Source organism: Cyprinodon variegatus, unplaced genomic scaffold (genome assembly GCF_000732505.1).
Source record: "Cyprinodon variegatus isolate N-32 unplaced genomic scaffold, C_variegatus-1.0 Scaffold307, whole genome shotgun sequence".
Taxonomy (NCBI): domain Eukaryota; kingdom Metazoa; phylum Chordata; class Actinopteri; order Cyprinodontiformes; family Cyprinodontidae; genus Cyprinodon; species Cyprinodon variegatus.
The window spans coordinates 457682-475581 of NW_015150760.1; the positions used below are offsets into that span (position 1 = coordinate 457682).

At 36.7% G+C, this 17900-nt stretch overlaps 1 protein-coding gene across 2 annotated transcripts in view; it reads left to right on the plus strand.

The window, feature by feature from the left end:
• Positions 1 to 17900, plus strand: part of zfhx3 (zinc finger homeobox 3) — a 315185-nt gene that overhangs the window by 160870 nt on the left and 136415 nt on the right. For both annotated transcript variants that reach the window (XM_015384203.1, XM_015384202.1), the window contains exon 4: positions 10939 to 11290. The gene's annotated coding sequence lies outside the window, so the exon portion shown is untranslated. The remainder of the gene's footprint in view (positions 1 to 10938; positions 11291 to 17900) is intronic.

The window sequence follows — 17900 nt, forward strand, 5'->3', positions numbered from 1 at the left end:
TTTTTTTTAGGATTAAAAATCAATAAAGAAGAATAACAAAAAATTTAAAATACACGATGTGGCCAAATCTAGCACTCTATATTAACTTAGCAAATCCTATTCTTAAAATATACACAGAGTAAAATTTTTGTGTATACAAAATTAATTGTTAATTAATTTAGATGCTAAATCTTTAACATAAAATTAACACCTGCTGAACTTAGAGGCAGTTTTTGAATTTTATCTCTAAGACATATGAAATAATATATTTAGCTTGTAAATAGTGGCCTCCAGGGAGAGTATAACTATGGCCTTTTTTTGTTTTTGTTGTTTTTTCACTTGTAAGATTCTATTTTTATATCAAAAATAAAACCTTATAATCAAGCCTATAGTATAATATCCTTTCTTCATCCTGCTGATCTGCAGAGGAGGCAGCACTTCTGGGAGGGGCAGTGCTTTGTTACTCCACCTTTCTCTCTGGCATCTCATTAGAAGAACACAGTTCATTTACGATAAAACATTTTGTCAGATTATAATATGTTTCCAAAATCTTAGTATGCTTTCATTTGCATCAGTCTTCAATTTATGACATGGACAAAGTGATCACAGTGCATTAGTGAAAACACATTCCACATGCTATCTCTCAATCATTGACACCAAATATAGGAATATAGGCTAAGATCAGCCCCAAGTGCACCAAGCGTGTCAATAGGATTTTCTTCTGTTCTGAACTCTGCGAGGTCTCACATGAAAGTTTGCATTCTTAAATAACTCTAGAAAAATGCTTTAATCTTAATGAGTCTGAACAGCAAATCTCTCATCTGCAGCAAAAAGGATTAGGAATGCAGGGGGGGAAAAAAACAGAAGGACCAACGTTCCACTTTGATGAATTGTATTTAGAAAATCCCTGGGCATAAAGTTTCCCTAGTGAACAAAGCGTAAGGCGAAAAAGGATGCTTTTTTAAACAACACAATTTATCGCTGAAAAACAGAACATGCATTTAAGTTAAAACACAAAAGCGGAGCTGATTTCTCTCCTCTGCCAATGATAAAAGTGACTAACTCCTTTTTCTTCAATCTGCTTTCCTACTTTTGCAATCCAACCTGGAGTAGCTTTGCACAAATTATTGTGCATTGTGTTTTCTGTGCCTCATCAGTGTTTATTTATTCTGCATGAAGCATCCTGGCATTGTTAAGTGTAAATAAATGACTTTATAATTTTTTGCCTCCTGGTAAAAGCTTAAAATGGATGATACTGTGATGAAAAAGGAAGCTGATGAGCTCAGGCAGTTTAAGTGCCAAAAAAAAAGAAAAAAAAGAATGGGGCTTCTGAAACCACAAAACACTGCTGCTGCTTCCTGTAGTCTGCAGTGGGTTTCTGTGTTATTTGAAGAGGATGAGCTTTTCCCTTTTTGTTTGAGACTTAAGCTATTTAAACATGCCACTATGCGGAGGTGTTTATTAGTATTTGATTTATGCATTATTGATTATATGTTAATGTAATCCAAATCAAAGCAGTTTGGTGTTTACTTGATTAATTATTACGCTGTGGTGTAATTTCCCCAAACAGTCTCACTGAGCGGTTGGGGTTAGAGCAGTAGGCCTCTGGCTTGTTCAGAATGCTCCAACTACAAAGAGCCTTGCTGCCCTGGGACCTGCTCTTGGTTCCCCCCTTCCAACCTTACACCCACCCTCTTAAATGCCCTGAGGCCTTTAGAAATACCCTAGCTAATGTCTGCTGCATTAATGTTACCTTTCCTTTCAAATCTGCTCTTCTTTTTGTTCCCTGTAATAGATAAATCCATGTCTTACCCATGCAGGTCAAATGTGTAATTTATATCCTTAATAAAACATTATCTATAGGTTTTTGTCATCAATGAGAATATTAGTAAATGGTTTTATTAGCTTACCATCAACAATCATTCTACTTTTCCTTGTGCTATAAGATACCATTGTGTTTGTTTCAGTATTTTACCAGTATTGCCATCCACTTGGCCTGTATTGATCTTGTACCAGGATGCAAATGCTCTGTACCACGTTGAGCCCAAACACCTGGTCTCAAGAATGTTGTGAATGACAGATAGCATCAGTAAAGTATTCTGCTATCACAGGAAACATTGTTCCTATCTCCTCCTCCATGCCCCCTTTTTCCCCATGTCCTGCTCATAAGCACATCCTTCTCATTGATTTCCCATTAAACCCCTTCTAGACTGTGAGTATCTCCCCACCCAGTCACGCAGACATCAGCAGATTGATTAACAACATAATGACATCACTATGGCTGCCTCTTCTCATCAGTCTGACCAGGTCTGCAGACAGATCCTATTCCTTTCTTGCACCACTTCTTCTGAGCTATGGTTTCAGGCCTATGTCCTGTTTTGGTTTCTTTGATACTCTGTGAAAGCTTTGCTGCTCATACTCTGCTTTTTTTGTTGTTTTTATTTTTATTTTCCTGCTTTTAGCTGGCTAAATGACACCAAATCTCGGGGCTAGTGATGGCTTTTGATATGGTCGACAAAGCTCAATGGCCCAGGTTGCATGTCCAGAAGAGGAACATTCATGCAAAAGATAGAGAGAAACATTTAGCTATTTATGAGTGTTCTATTGCCTTTTTGGTTCCTCTGCTACTCTTGAGTCAGTCTTCCCCTCCGTCATGTAGAGTAAAATGCTGTCACAACTGTAAATGCATATAACTATTACCCAACACGGTAACACTGAACTTACTGTTTGACTTGTTACTGGTCCCTAATAGCTCGGCTATTTCTATATTTATAGTCTGGAAAGCATTTGATTATCCATGATTATAAATCTGAAATATATTAACTGGTTTATCATTCCATTTATCTGTCTGTTGAAAAGTCATTTAGTATGAAAAAAAAAAACAACAGGAAAGATATACATATTTCTGTGTGCAGATCGAAAATAACTCCCCAAGGCTACAGTTCATGCAAGACTTACAGCTGGGAGCATATATCTTCCTATTTGCCTTCACAATGCCATGACAAAAACCACACATGCAAATGTTTGGAGGCACTTCACTGGTACTGCTGCATGTTATTAGCACATTTATCAAGAGTTAGCTTCTGTGATCTACGTGTTTTGGTGCAATAAAATTGCTGCTGAACTTACGGTAAAACGTACGGTAAAAAATTGGAATGAAAATGTGTTTTTTTGGGATTTTCTCTTCTGTCTAACACTGTTAAGAATGTGCTTATTTGAGGAGTGCTGCATCTTTTTTTAGTTTGTTTTCTCTTCTATTATTTTCTAACAGTGTTGTTGGCAGAATAAAGTAAATACATAATATTTACATGTGTTTGTTCAGTTATGTTGTTGTCAGCCACAATGGAGGTTAGGAAGCCGTCAGTCCCAGTCTCTCATGTACAAAGAGCCCAGAGGAAGGAGCTTCACAGCTGTTTGTAAACTAGGAGAACAGGAAAGGTCAATAAAATAATGCTGTGTGCTTTTTTTCGAACACATTTTTATTTGTCTACTTTTCATGGTCAGTATGTCTCACCTTTGAATAGAAGGATATTATTGAGTGGATTACATGTTGTGTAAATCCTATGATTTCAAATCAAATGATCAAGATAAAAAAGAAATGGACTGCTATGAACTTCAGAGTATCAATGTCATACAATTTTAATGCAGTATGTAGAATGTTTTGTTTTGTATACATAATAGATTTTCATTGTGATTTGTTTTAGCAATGCTGATGAGACCCACAACAGAGAAAGGAAATATTACTTTTACACTTCTGTTAAATTTCAGTAGCTAAAGGTTTTACAAAAAGAAAGTCACATTTCATATTTAAACCAGCATGATTAAAACATTTTCTCGAATCTTGTGAGTCACTCGGCTGTCAGTTACAAACACTCCCTTGTTTCAATCTCCAAACAAGTCCACCTGTGTTTGAAATGAGTCAAATAATTTCAACTGGAGAGCAGGTTTGTTTTCTCTTGTCTTGTTTTAAAGTAAACTGCACTAAATAAGTATTGTAATATATTTTTGCTTCAGCAGGAACACATTTTAATCCGTGCCTGGACAGTGAACCATACCTACTACCGCCATCAGATTAAGTGGCCAACATCTTCAGGCTGCTGTCATGTGGGAGGCATTGCGTTTACCCCATATTTCTTACAACCTAGCTCTGCAGGGACTTATTTTATAACCCCCATTATTTTCAATCTTAAATATTCAAATCCAGATCTTAAATCCAGAGCTTAGTGAGAAGAATAGCCAAAAACAACATGCAGCTGTTCAGCTTCCTCCAACTCCCACTCCTCAATAGGAACTCATTATAAAGATTAATACTGAAATCAAACAAAATGCTGGGACAAGCCTGCAGGCCCCGGTCAAAATAATACCCACAAAACTCTGAATGGTCACCTCTGGTTGTTTTCTTCTGTATTTGTTTGAGATTTTTTTTTGATAGATTCTGCATTTTCTTTTTTACAGTGTAAATTATTATTTTTGGCTTGAAAATTAATCCTGATTCACAAGTGGATTAGTCTCCTATTGTGCCATTAGAGCTGAGCCCTAAATAAAGGCCCTGACATAGAGAGGAAATCTATACCTTTGTGCCTCACAAACAAAGTCCTCTGCACCCGGAGATAACACATGTCCCTGAAACAGACACCCCCCTGTCACTGTACCCACATACAAGATCCTTCATATTCTTTTCCGCCTTCAATGCACTGATCCAACATCCTCCTTCTCCTTCCCCTCATCACTCCTTTCCTTCTTTCCCCTTCTCTCCCTTCAGAAAAAAAAAAACTTTGCCATGGTAGATTTGCAATGCAATTGTGCCCTTAAACCGTGCCTCTTTCCCAGCTTATATCATGCATTTTCCAGAGTTTATCAAAGAATACAATGGGGTTATGCTTTCACCATTATTCTCCAGGCAAGAACAGTAATTTAAATGCACCAGTACTTATGAGGCAGGGCACAGCCCCGCTGTCTCAGTATGGAAAAGAGAGAGATGAAAATGTGTTACAAAAAAAGCGCACTGCATTACTTTGTTGACCTTTCCTGTTCTCATAGTTTACAAACAGCTGTGAAGCTCCTTCCTCTGGGCTCTTTGTACATCAGAGACTGGGACCAATGGAGGCATGCTATGCTTAAATCATCTGCCTTTTCTAACTTACTTCAACTGCAGCTGGCATCAACATTACCAAACAAACACACACATACCATATTCTACCACCAAAGCTGTTGGGAAATGATGGCATAAAAGCTGTCTGTCTGTCTGTCTGTCTGTCTGTCTGTCTGTCTGTCTGTCTGTCTGTCTGTCTGTCTGTCTGTCCGTCCGTCCGTCCGTCCGTCCGTCCGTCCGTCCGTCCGTCCGTCCTAGGTTCATTATAGGGTCATTCTTCATCTTTTCTCCTTATGTCCTGTACAAGGACCCCAGTTTTTTCCAACTATCCAAAAATCTGTTTCTTAAGGTAACTGGTCTCTCTGGCAGCAGATTTATATAAACAATAAATAGATGTATTATTGATGATTTTTTTTTGTAGCGTTGTTTGCTTTAGAAATGTATCAGAAACCTTGAACCTTTGCTGTTATTAGTCTAAAAAAGTATGGAATATCAATATGAAAACTGTGAATCAATAATAAACCTGTAATTGTCCAGAGTGACAGAAAAAAAGAGAGAATAAAAATTTTACATAAGATTGGCTCTTCAAAATAGTCTGAAAAAGTGCATCTCTCCATGTCCAAAAACACATCCGTGTCTGAACACACACACACACACCCACACATACGTAGGCACAGTAATCCCACACTGGGGGGTAGAAGCCTGTTGTATACCAACCTAGAAAAACTATTGTGATGTTCAAAGGGGCTTCACGGAGGCTCAAGCCATTGATAAACTCTTTTCTAAGAATAAACTGTAAACTTCATCTTTTATACATAGTAACATAATGTGAAAGGTCATCTTATCTTAATCCTCAAATCAGCAACATCCAGGCCCATGCCCCCTCCTCATTTTCCATGAAGTTAAAGAAATAATCTTAGAAGGCACTCCAAAGAAAGACTGTATTATCTTCTCCACAAGGTCTAATCAGAGCATGTCAATAAAGTGTGCCATGAATGCACTGTCAGGAATGATTATTTCTCTTTTCTGATCGGCCTCAATCATATCACAGAATCAGCTGGACTGTGCACTCATGGTGAGAAGCTTTATTATGTCCAGTGATTAATCATCAAGCACTACCTTAACCTTCTTAGACACACAGCAGAATGCTCTCATCTTTGCAGAAAAGAAAATAAGAGAAAAAAAATAACTTTTATCTGATTGATTGTTTTTATTTTTTTACTATATGTATTTCATATGGTGCTGTTTTGTATTTTATGCCTCTTATTGTACAGCACTTTGCGACCCTTGTCAGAGAAAGTTGCTATATAAATAAACCTTACTTACTTAATTACTTTTATCTACACACTTTTGGCTTCACTTTCTTTACTCTTACATCTGGCCCTTTAAAGGTATATGGGCAATTTCTGTGAATGCCTGTACAAAAAGCAACATTAGGATTAATGGAAATTTCAAAATCGCACCATTTCAATATGACTATCCATGTAGTTTTGTGTAAATTAGTAATATGCTTCACAGCATCCGTGCCATACCTTCCAATAGCAAGTTTATTAAGTTAAAATAACAGCTCCACAGCTGAGGACAAGCTATATTCACAGTTACATGCTGAATTAATGCAGGTCAAAGAGGTTACTGTATCAACTTTAAGTTTCTGCAATTTGTTTCTCAGGAATTCTTTGTTCTTGACTAAAAGTGTGTCAGATGTAGACAGACTGTGAAATATTTATTTCTTGACTGCAAATCTTATTAGTGTGTTGTTTGTTTCGTTTTCTATCCAGCCCCTAATTTGCCAACAGTTAAAGTTTTTTGGGGAAAGTCTCACAAAGGCACATCAACTTTAACACATATACCCCATCCTGTAGCCTTAATTAGAAAGAAATTGTAAACAACCGTGCCTGCCTTTTCTTTTGCGGATTATCCATACTTTATGACTGAGCGTTTGAAGTTATGAGGGATTCTGAATCAGCACTGCAGGAGCGGTGCTCTTATAGGACATTGTTGTCTTCAATTATTTTCATTCATATTCCCGTCTGTAAGAGGCAGAGGGTCATTTATTATTTAAAGATGCAATCGTTGCTGTTTATCTGGGATTTTTTTAAACCGGGTTATCTCTTCACATAGCATTTTTTTGATTAAACGTAACAAAGTGCAATAAAACGCAGTTCTAAATAGACGCCTGTCTCTCCAGAGCAAGAGCTCATCTGCCATTAATGTGATTTAATATGTACGGTGGCAAGCAGTTGCAGAGACGAGAGTTAACGAGCAACAGAGATGCTTTAGTATGTACATAAAGGGGCACGCGCAGACACCAACGGGAACAAACACACACAAGTACACACATAGTTACTGACTAACAATCTTATATATTTGTCTCCCTATGTTGTAGCAAAGGAAATGGCAGGCTCAAAGAAGTGGTATCAACTTTAGGAGTTATAGAGCGCTGTTTGAACAATGACTGAATACTGCTGTTTGCGTTTACCTTATAAATATTGGAGGCATTTATAAACAAAAGTTAAAATAAATAAAATATAAACTTTTTTAAATAATCTGAAGGACATTTTCGGCTAAATTTAAATTTTTTTATCTAGTTTTTCTTATGCTATTTTCTGTAATCTGCTACAACAGATTGTGAAACTGCAACATCCAAAATACTGATCTCTGATTCATTTATGAATAAACATATGCCAATGCTGAGTCCCAGCCAGATATTAATGTTATTTCAATGCAATGTACATGCCTGAAAACTTATAAGTGCAGAAAATAACAGCATGGTGCCAATGATAGATTCTGGACGCCTTATTATGTTCTTTCCCTAAAAGAAGCCAATATTTCGTCAGTAATGCTTTCACCCCCATATGCGCCCCATCAGTTATTTTTCCAAATATATTATATGCAAAAATCAGTTCTTCTATTTATTCACTTTCTGAGCAGAGAGCTGAGGGAAATAATGAAGATCAGTTTTGCCTCCTATTTGAACATAGCTAAAAAAATAGGGTACCGGCTCAATATGTTGAACTATGTTTTTATTTTTTTTATTTATAATACCAGTGGACAACAGAGCGGCTGAAAAGGCAATTCAATTGCATCTTTCTTTTTATCATGCCCATTGGAATTTTGGGATGTAGCACATTGTCCAGGTCTGCTCCCTTTGTAAGATCAGGTTCTGATTTTCATGCGTTTCGCATCACAATGAATGATCGAGAATACATGACTAAAACACAACTAGATGTGTGGATTATTAATGAGATAAGATTGATAGACTTTACTAAAGTTCTGAATGACTGAATTACAAAAGTCAACTCCACCCCTTGACTCCAAATGTCAGCATCCATCTACGTCAATGCCACACATTTCAGAATTGAACAATTACTGTTGGTCTCGCTGCTACATCTCACTCTTTACACATTGTTTTTCAAAATCCCAAATTCCCACAGCTCTTTTGGTGAACTCTCTTATTTTCACTTGTATCCGCAAGCTGCACTATCACTGCTGTTAGTTCCGATGCTTAAATTTTCACCAAAGTCTCTGCCCCCTGGTAGTGCGAGATTAGTCCAACCTTAGCTGAAGCAGACAAACTGCAATCAATACCTGATAGGAACAATTCTCCTCGGTCAGCTGACCTTGTTGTACGCCACTGACGGTACCCTCAGTAAAGTCCTAACACTTCCTGGGTGGCTGACCCCTAACGACCTGGGTAGATAAGGTCAGTCTGGCCTGAATGACCCAGAGCTAAAAGGCCACTGTCCAGTTAGTCTAGCTGTCTTATAATAAAGAGTCAGTATTGCCTTTCTGTCACTCAGCAATTACCAGGAGAGATATGGAGTAATAGATACATGCTGAATGCTTGCAGAATCAGTAGCCACAGAATTACATTCATGAGGCAAAGTAGCGGTAAAATGACATGTAAACTACTCTAATATTGGCTTGTAATGACTGGGAGCAAAATGGATCGAAAGAAGTCTGACAATTGCAGCAGGGCTCCTCTGAATGCACAGGAACAGGAACACTTGCCTCTAAAAGTCTTATCTAAAAGGTGCTTTTAGAGGTTGTTTTATTTGTTCATTCAAAAACTAGTTTTTTTCTCTCTCATTATATGGTACACATTTCTTAGATGTTAGTACACAGCAATGAGTACTAAACACCTGATGAATGCTCAGTCTAAATAGTGCTCTTAAATCAATGTATGGATGAGGCAGGTGCAACCAAGAGACGGAGCTGTGACCACAGTAAAGGACAAACAAACATGTGCCTCCTCTGGTCGTTTCTGCTCTTTTGACACAGGACACGGAGAAGGGAAATCCCTAAAGCCACCCAGCTGCTGCCACCACACTCTTTGTGCATTCTTGTATCTGCTAACTATTTAGTTGTCAGTGATTTGGTTAAGTGGAATTGACTTTTATCTGCGTTGTGCTGTAGGGCTGCCACTGGCAATTCAGAATCCCCCTTCCTCAGCTCCCGATTTAGCCCGGTGTCACATCCAGCACATTGCTATTGGCAGCCGAGGCGGCCCTAATCAATACCCCAGGTCAGGGATCGCCCGCGGCTCTGCTGTGGGTGGGCTATTGATCTGACACACACACACTCCCACAGGTTGCCCCCGACAAACCCTGTAAGTCGTGGCCTTGGATGGAGCATGAGAGACAGGAAGGCAGGGGTGACAAATTAACAGCACTGCTCCTTTTCTGCTCTAACTGCTGACATAATCATGTCATAAAAATAATTAAGTTATTGATTAGCAAGTGAGACACTTTACCCTCTCTATTTAAGAAAGCTTGAAAGAAAGATTGTTGAAACTGGTATTTCAAGTAGATTCTGAGAAGCTGAAGTTAGGAGAGACAAATGCAACATGTAGCTGGAGCTCACACTGACCCTAAACCTCTGCTTTTATCAGCCTGTTTTTTTTTTCTCCCATTCTAACAGATCTTTTGTTTTTCTTTGCTTTGTGGATACTCTATCGTCACTCTCTCTATCAGACCTGCAGCCAGAGACACTAGATATTCTTCAGCTGTAGTTTTAAATGTTGCTCCCAGAGCTCCTTATCAGAGCCACGTTAAGAACTCTGGGGAACAATTAAACGCAGACTTTAACTCCAGCCTAACCACCGAGGTAAAAACCATTGCACAGTGCTTCCAAATGGATGTAGCTTCAAAAGAGCTGTTCAGTTATCACAAGCTGTCTGCTGATCTCGAATGTATTCCCAAACTAACTCTCCGTCGCTGTGGAACTGTTGGAACATTTGACAAGCATATTTACCCAGCCTCACAAACTAGGCCCTCGTGGAATTCAAAGTCTTTTTTAAGACACGTTTTTATTATTATTATTGCTGGAATTGACAGTTAAATAAATAAGTTTTGTCTATGAGACTATGTTGTCATATACTGGAGATCCACTGCAGAACAGACAATTATATATGCAATTACAAGAATATGACTTGTTCGTGTTACAGGGAAATTAAGTTACTCTTCAAATCTCTCTTTCTTTTTCATTTCTCATCTGAAAAGTCTTCAGTGATATGAGAAAAGAAATTACTCACAGCAGTTCAATTGCTATTACATATAATCTTGAAATCATGCGAAGCTGTCCAGCAGTGGTAGCATCCAAATAATTATAGATTAATTTTGTTGACTCTGAAAACAGATGATTAATTTTGAAGTCTTGATGAAAATCATACTGCTCTGGTTTTCCTCCACTGAAAGACATCTATTATGTGCTCATATTTCTGGGATGAGGTACTGAAAATGGGCCTCTAGGAGGATTGCCATGGAAGTTATTATTATTTTTATTATTTTTTTTGGTAATGGTTTCCAAGTGTTAAAAAATATTTCTAAATCTTTTATTTCTGTCTCTTTTTTCCTTTCTTCTTCTAGGCGATGGCAGCATCTTGATATGATGTTCATGTGACCCGGGAGTCCCTAAATCCCAAACTACATAGCTTTAGAAAACCTTGGAAATACCTGGAATTCTAGGATTATCTCACCAAAACATATACAGGTGCCCAGGCACCCAATCAATAGCTTTACACTCTACATTTTTCTGCAAACAAAGAAGGACCATCTGAATATTAGCAGTAGCTGCTGGCCATCTATGTCCACAACGAGCATGCTGAGACCAAGAGGGAGCAACTTTTCTGCATGCTGACTTCAAACAAACAGACCCCTGAAAGGAAAGAAGTTAGAGACGCTTCGCTGAACCGGACACTAGGACCAAAACCTCCATTAGGTAAGGCTGTGATGACCTCATTGCTCCTGATGACCCTGTAACTGGGCTCTTTAACATTGTCAGGGCTTTGAGGTTAACTTTCTCCAATGTGGTGTTGAAAACATTCTGGTTGATAAATGCCCTAATTACATGCTCTGTTTTATATTTTTTTTATTCTTAGATTAGAGGCATTTATTATGCTGGCTTTGAGTGATTGAAATGCCCTTACCTTGGCACTTTAGGCTTAGAATTTTGAGCGCAGGTTGGAGACTATATCTGCTTGGTCATTTGTTTAAGGAAGCAGTGTTTAAGATAATCACTGGTTACTTTGACATTAATCGTGTTCCCAGTTTCATTCACACATATCTGTGACTATAAAGAACCAAGCTGCGGTTTTCACAGGTTTTCTATCACTTATTTTATTCCAGTCAAATTAGCTTCACAACCATGCTGTGTGTGTGCAAAAATCCATACATTCACTGGAAAAAAAAAAAAATAAATCTCACTAATAGTTCACTACATCTCTCCCAATCAGCTGGTTTGATGCAGATCTCCAGAATAATCACTATGCTTACTTTCATTATTATTTTAGAGCAAGTAAAACAAGCTTTTCACAGCATTAAAAATTAAAAAAATCAGTTTAGATAGTTTTTAATATAGGCACTTTATTTTGTATCTCACACAACCATGAGGAGGAATAGTGACATGAGTTTTCAATCAGTAAATAACACCATCCACAAGAATTGTGAGCAAAAAGAACTGTCAATGTTACAGATGTTGGTTTATTTCTAAGCATATTAACAAAACAAAAACAAAAATGGGGGAAGGAAAAAATTCTGTTAAATGAGGTTGCACTAGTAATATGGATCACAATCCTGTTAATTGACCAATCCTGACCCAGAGAGCATGAGAGTGCTTGGTCTGGGTAAAAAAGAAAAATGACTTGCCTGTTGCACAAAAACTCTCTTTAAATATTTCTTTTGGTTTCTTTTTATTCAAAAAAATCCTTAAAAGAGGAGCTGAACCTTCACTGGAGCACATTCCAAGCTCCTTGAGGTTCAGTGTGAATTTCACTTATCAGTGATGATTTGGTGAGCCATCTCATCCACTATTCACCCAGTGTATTTCAGTAGGTCCAAAGTCAGCTCAACAGTCAATATTTGAGCACTTCATGCTTCCCTCTGCTTGAAAGCTTTATGCTGAGGCTGATTTTGATTTCCATCTGTACTCAGTTCCTGCTCTCACTATGACCAGGGTTGACCATGACCTGGTTCAATGATCATAGTATAATTTAGCTGATTTTTAAAAATCAAAATCCCGTCACTAAGAATCTGGTTTATATTGTTTGAAAGTCAACTGGGGAACACTAAAACATCTATGCTTAAGGGACACTATCTCTCTCCTTCTGCAGCTCTACCACTCTAATGACAGTATCTGTGAGACCAATTTTACATTTTTAAATTAAGTCAAATATAATAGCCACTACTTTTCTCCTCTCAGTATCAGTTCAACATCCTGCTATCTTTTAGGCTTATAGCCTATAGATATAGTAAAGGAAGTTACCATGACCCCCATCCATTAGAAATGAGAAAGGAACACATGTTGACATGCAGCTAGCCCAGGCAGTTTCCACCTGGTTAGTGTAAAATAAAGTGTCCTTCTGCAGAACGTTATGTTTCACCTAATATAGACATTTAAACATAAATGTCTTCCAATGGCTATTGAAATGACATCACAGTTATAATGAGAAATTACATACTGTCTGGTTTGCATTCTGAATGGTAGTCAGTATGATGTCATGATTGGATCTTTAATAAATGATTAATGACTTTAAGATCTTACAGAGGACTCTTCTCTAAGATAAATTGTGAAATTGAACCTCTATCAAAAATGCTTATCTGATGCGGAGACCCCCAATGTCTGATTTAGTTTACCATTATATTACTGTCTCCAATCAAGGCCTATTTTGAGACTGTATCCAATCACTCTTCTTTTGCAAACACAATACATGTTTCCATTCTTCTGCAGTGACTTTGACTCAAACAATATCAAGTATCTTAATTTAAAGGGCAAAACTTTTGTTGAAGATTCAAACGGGAGATTAAATTCACTTTAAATTATGTCTAACAATAAGAAAAGATGGCTTATATAATCAAGGGATAATATTTTTACAAAAGAAAATATGTGGCAAACCAGCAGGAGATGATTCACTTGGATTTAGGATGCTTAATTTGATAATGGGATAAGAATAAGAATAATTAAACAAATGCATTTTTTAATTTCATTTTAAAATACCCTAGTATTAGTTATATAAAAATTCTGAACACACAAAAAAGTATTTATTAATGCAGAGATGATTATCTGGAGAAGCATTTTAACTATCTAAATTAGAACCAAACAGACCAGCTGTTTTACAAAGAAGGGAGCAATAACAAAGCAAAAGTCAAAGTGAAAAGGGTTTCCATCTGGAGGGAAGCATCACTCCTCCCACCAACCCTGCGTGCTGAAGGAGTTGTGTTCACTCACTCAGGGCTCCAGGGCTCCGACACTCGACCTTATTTTTACTGTTCTTCTGCAGCTAGGATTTCCTCCTTTGTTCAAGCCTTGTCCATTTAGAAAAAAAAAAAAAAAAGACATGCATGATTTTATACATGAAATAAATAATACAGTGGTACCCATGATATGAATTTACAATTCTAAACAACCAGTATTAAGTAGATTCCTCATCCTGGATCTTCCTTCCTGCAGCTTTGTATTTCCACACATTAAGGAACATAACATCAAAAGTGGGACCTAATACAGGTTGATATTGTTGCAATAACTCATCTGAATGAACAGAATCCTCAGGAGCTGCCAGCATATAGCTCATAACTCTATATTATCAAAAGGTGGCTCTGACAGATTATGGTACTGTACCTTAAAGAAAAGATGGTGGATTTCGATTTGTTTGGAAATCGGTCTTTGCAGATTTTAGTCAAGTGAATAACAGAATAATACATTTAGGACCGCTTATAATGTTTCTCTGGCAATACAATATGTTTAATATATTATTATAATTTTATTTGCTTTCAGTCTGCTTTCAGTCAGGCATTACATTATGTTTATTATTTCAACAAACCAGACAAATCAACTCCAAAAGCATGCAAACATAAAATTTTTAGTTTAGAGATTAATGGTTTCCAGTTTTAAATTTAACTATACATGTTCCAAGCCAAAATTGGAACATTTAGACATTTATCCTTGAACTTTCCATGTGCAACATAACAATTCTCTAAAGTGTATTTTATTTGGGTTTGTTTTTTTGTTTTTTTTGATTTAACAAAATTTTTGTAGGTGAAAAGTGAAAGGAAAATGCTTCTCATGTCTTTTACAGATTTACATATATATATATATATATATATATATTCATCCAAATTTATAGCTTTAAAGTATAGCAAACTACCTAATTTGATAGTGAATGTGGACACAGACTTGTGCCTCTGGAAACTCTTAACTCAGAAATGGGAAGTTGGCATCAGGGTTGTTCATCAGATGAGACTTGGTAGCTTGTCAGATATGATGGGATAATGGTTGACACTTAACACAGGGTTATCCAGTAAATAAGTATGTAAGAGGCTGCAAAAGAGTTGACACCGGGATGTTGTCGCCATCCAGCAGAGTTATGATCTGAAATATACTGACATTTGATCAAATGGCCAGGTCAAACTCAATACCTACACCAAATTGTGAATAACAAGACTTAAACTAATGTTCATAGATTCTCTTGCTGAATCTAAGCGAGTTTAAGCTATTTTGCAAAGCAGATTGGACATTTTTTTTCTAAATGCTGCAATTACGTTGACACATAACCCAAAATACCATAAGCTGTAATAGCAGCAATACAAGGGTTCTATAAAAACTTGAATTTACATACAATTCTTAAGAAAAGCCATGCATTTCTCTCACTTAAATATGATACACCCCTTTATGTTACACTATTAGATAAAATACCAACAAAATGTATTTAAGTTTGCTGTAACATAAAATAAAAAACATAAAAAAGGTTGAAGGGGTTATAACATTTTAAAACAATGTATTGTTTAAACTTTAAAAACTCTGCATGAACAACAAGATGTTCTTGTAAAAGGTTTCAGAATTCACAAAGTCCTGCATGACATTATAAGAGTTTTATTGATTAAACATGTACAAGATTTCTAAATAATCTAAACAGAGGTTTACAGCTTGATAGAGCTTTCATGAGGGGGAAAAAAATTGTTATTCAGTGCACATATTTGATCCTGTCAACTGTGAAAGAATATGAAGTTGCTGCTGGTCATCTGACCCGGGGGAAGGTGTGACCTTTTTGGATCAGAAAGGCAGCTTTTCATGTTGACATGTTTGCACTGTTATACAAAAAAATAATAAAACCTCCAGCTTCTTTAGCTATGTAAGGTTTATACATGAAAGATGTATTTTTCTTTTACTTAATTTTGACTTAATTTCAACTGTAATGCTGTCATCCAGACCAATGTCATCATTTGATGCATGTTGTTATAATCAAGGCACTGCTGGTGGCAAAAATATCCACTTCTATACACAACAGACAAAAAAATAAAATAATTGTTTTCGTTTTTTCAACTGGACACTCTGACGTTCATAATTCAAGCTCATTTTTCAGAATAAAAGGTCATATAAGTTCAGGCTGCAATATGGTATTTCTAATATTTTATTTATTAGAATATGTTTCTAAAAAAAAAAAACACACATCATATGAGATCTAACTTCATTTTCTGTTTAAGCCTCAGTGTTTACAATCAACTATAACATGAAAGGCAGCATTTTATGGACTACTGCAGACCTCTTGACTTTATGATCTTACCTCAACCTTCAGTACCTGTCATGCAAACGTAAACACCTGTTCCATTAACCCCCTTTACACGTTTACACCCTAAAAAAGAAACAGCGTTTGGTTTTATTGGCTGCAGCAATACTGAAGGGGGCTCACCTCTACTAAAGTATTTCAAACTCAGAGGCCAAAGCAGTTGATTGACGACTGAGACCTCCACCCTTCCGCAGATCACCACACACATCAAATATCAGTGGGACTTGCAGGGCAGCCTGAGCAAAGTTTAGAGTTTGAGAGCTTACAGGTACATGTACCTCAGTTACAGCCACAAAAGTGGGGAAGTGGGCTTCCACACTACCTGAATATTTGATCCTACAAAGCTTCAAAAGAGCTGCTCTGGACTCTTTCGCAATGAGTTGCAAAGTCTGTTTTATTTTTATTTTTTTTTAAGGAACAATTTCTGATATGATAGAAAACCTCACTGCCAAAAGGCATCCATCAAAACGCATACAATTAGATAGCCTTTGAGAAGGAAAGATCTTTCCTTGATTTGATGTAGAATATTGTACTGATTAGGGTATTGTACAAATTTAGTGGCTGTTTTGTCAAACTTCAAATTATACTGAAGTGCTGCACCACCAGTGTCATTAACTGTTATTCTTGTGTCATAAATGATTGATTTTCATTTATTTTAAAGCATTCATCCTTGTTTGGCCCTAACAAGACAGATGACATCATCCATATATCATGGAAGGATTTGGATTTGACCTCAGGGGAAATTTTTGGATCTGTAGAGTACTTATATTCTGTGTCACTTCCACCTGTCATCTTTCATCTCATCGTGTTTTCCCTGTTTCTTTCTTTTTCTTTCTTTGTTTTTATTTATTTATTTTTTTTTCCTGTGGTTTGCTCTTCTTGACAAAATTAAAATAGGTCGGTAAGTTTATTATGTTTCCGTGCCGTGCATATACAGCAAGCAGGCGGCTTGGCCTTTGCAGAGGTCTGCGCTTCTCCCTGTCGTCCTCTTTGGAGAGGTTTACCAGGAGCGGGTGCAGAGCTGCTGCTTTAAGTGTTCATATGGCTCTAGTTTGGGATCCCTCAGTCTCAGCGAGCTGCTCCAAAAGCGCATAAAACCCCACGGGTCTCAGTCGGAGGCTGAGACATTATTTCCCGCAGCTCTTCAATAATTACCGTATCACCGACCTGAAATGTGCTTTTTTTTTTTTTTAGATTTCTACTCAATTTCCTTTCCTTTTTTTTAAGTAATCGCTGCATAGATATAATTTAAACATTAGTTATTTGAAAGATTTTAACAACTGTACTGTGATCAATTGCAAAAATGAAATAAAAAAAAAAATCCAACCTTAGATCTTATATTTTTATTCATACTTTTTAATTTTGTGCTCGTTGGTTTTGAGTTACACCTTTAACACCTGAACACTAAGATCTGGCGGTTTCCTATATTTGAATGTTTTTGACATATAGAAAAAAATGCTAGGACGTTACTTACACATTTTTTTTATGTCCTATTATGACAACGACATTTAAGAATACATGTTCTTAACATTTCAGATTTTATTGATCGCGTTTATATATATATATATATAAATAATATACAAGGAAATGTGGCATAAAGAAGAAAAGATGGCAGAGGACTGGATTTTTGCATAGCCTAGTTTAATTTTTTTTTTAGATTTCTACATTTTGTTATCGTAAAGCTTCAGACCAATCAATGTTATAATACAAATTATTTTATTTGTTATCAATATATTGCAAAACCGTTGTGTATATATATATATATATATA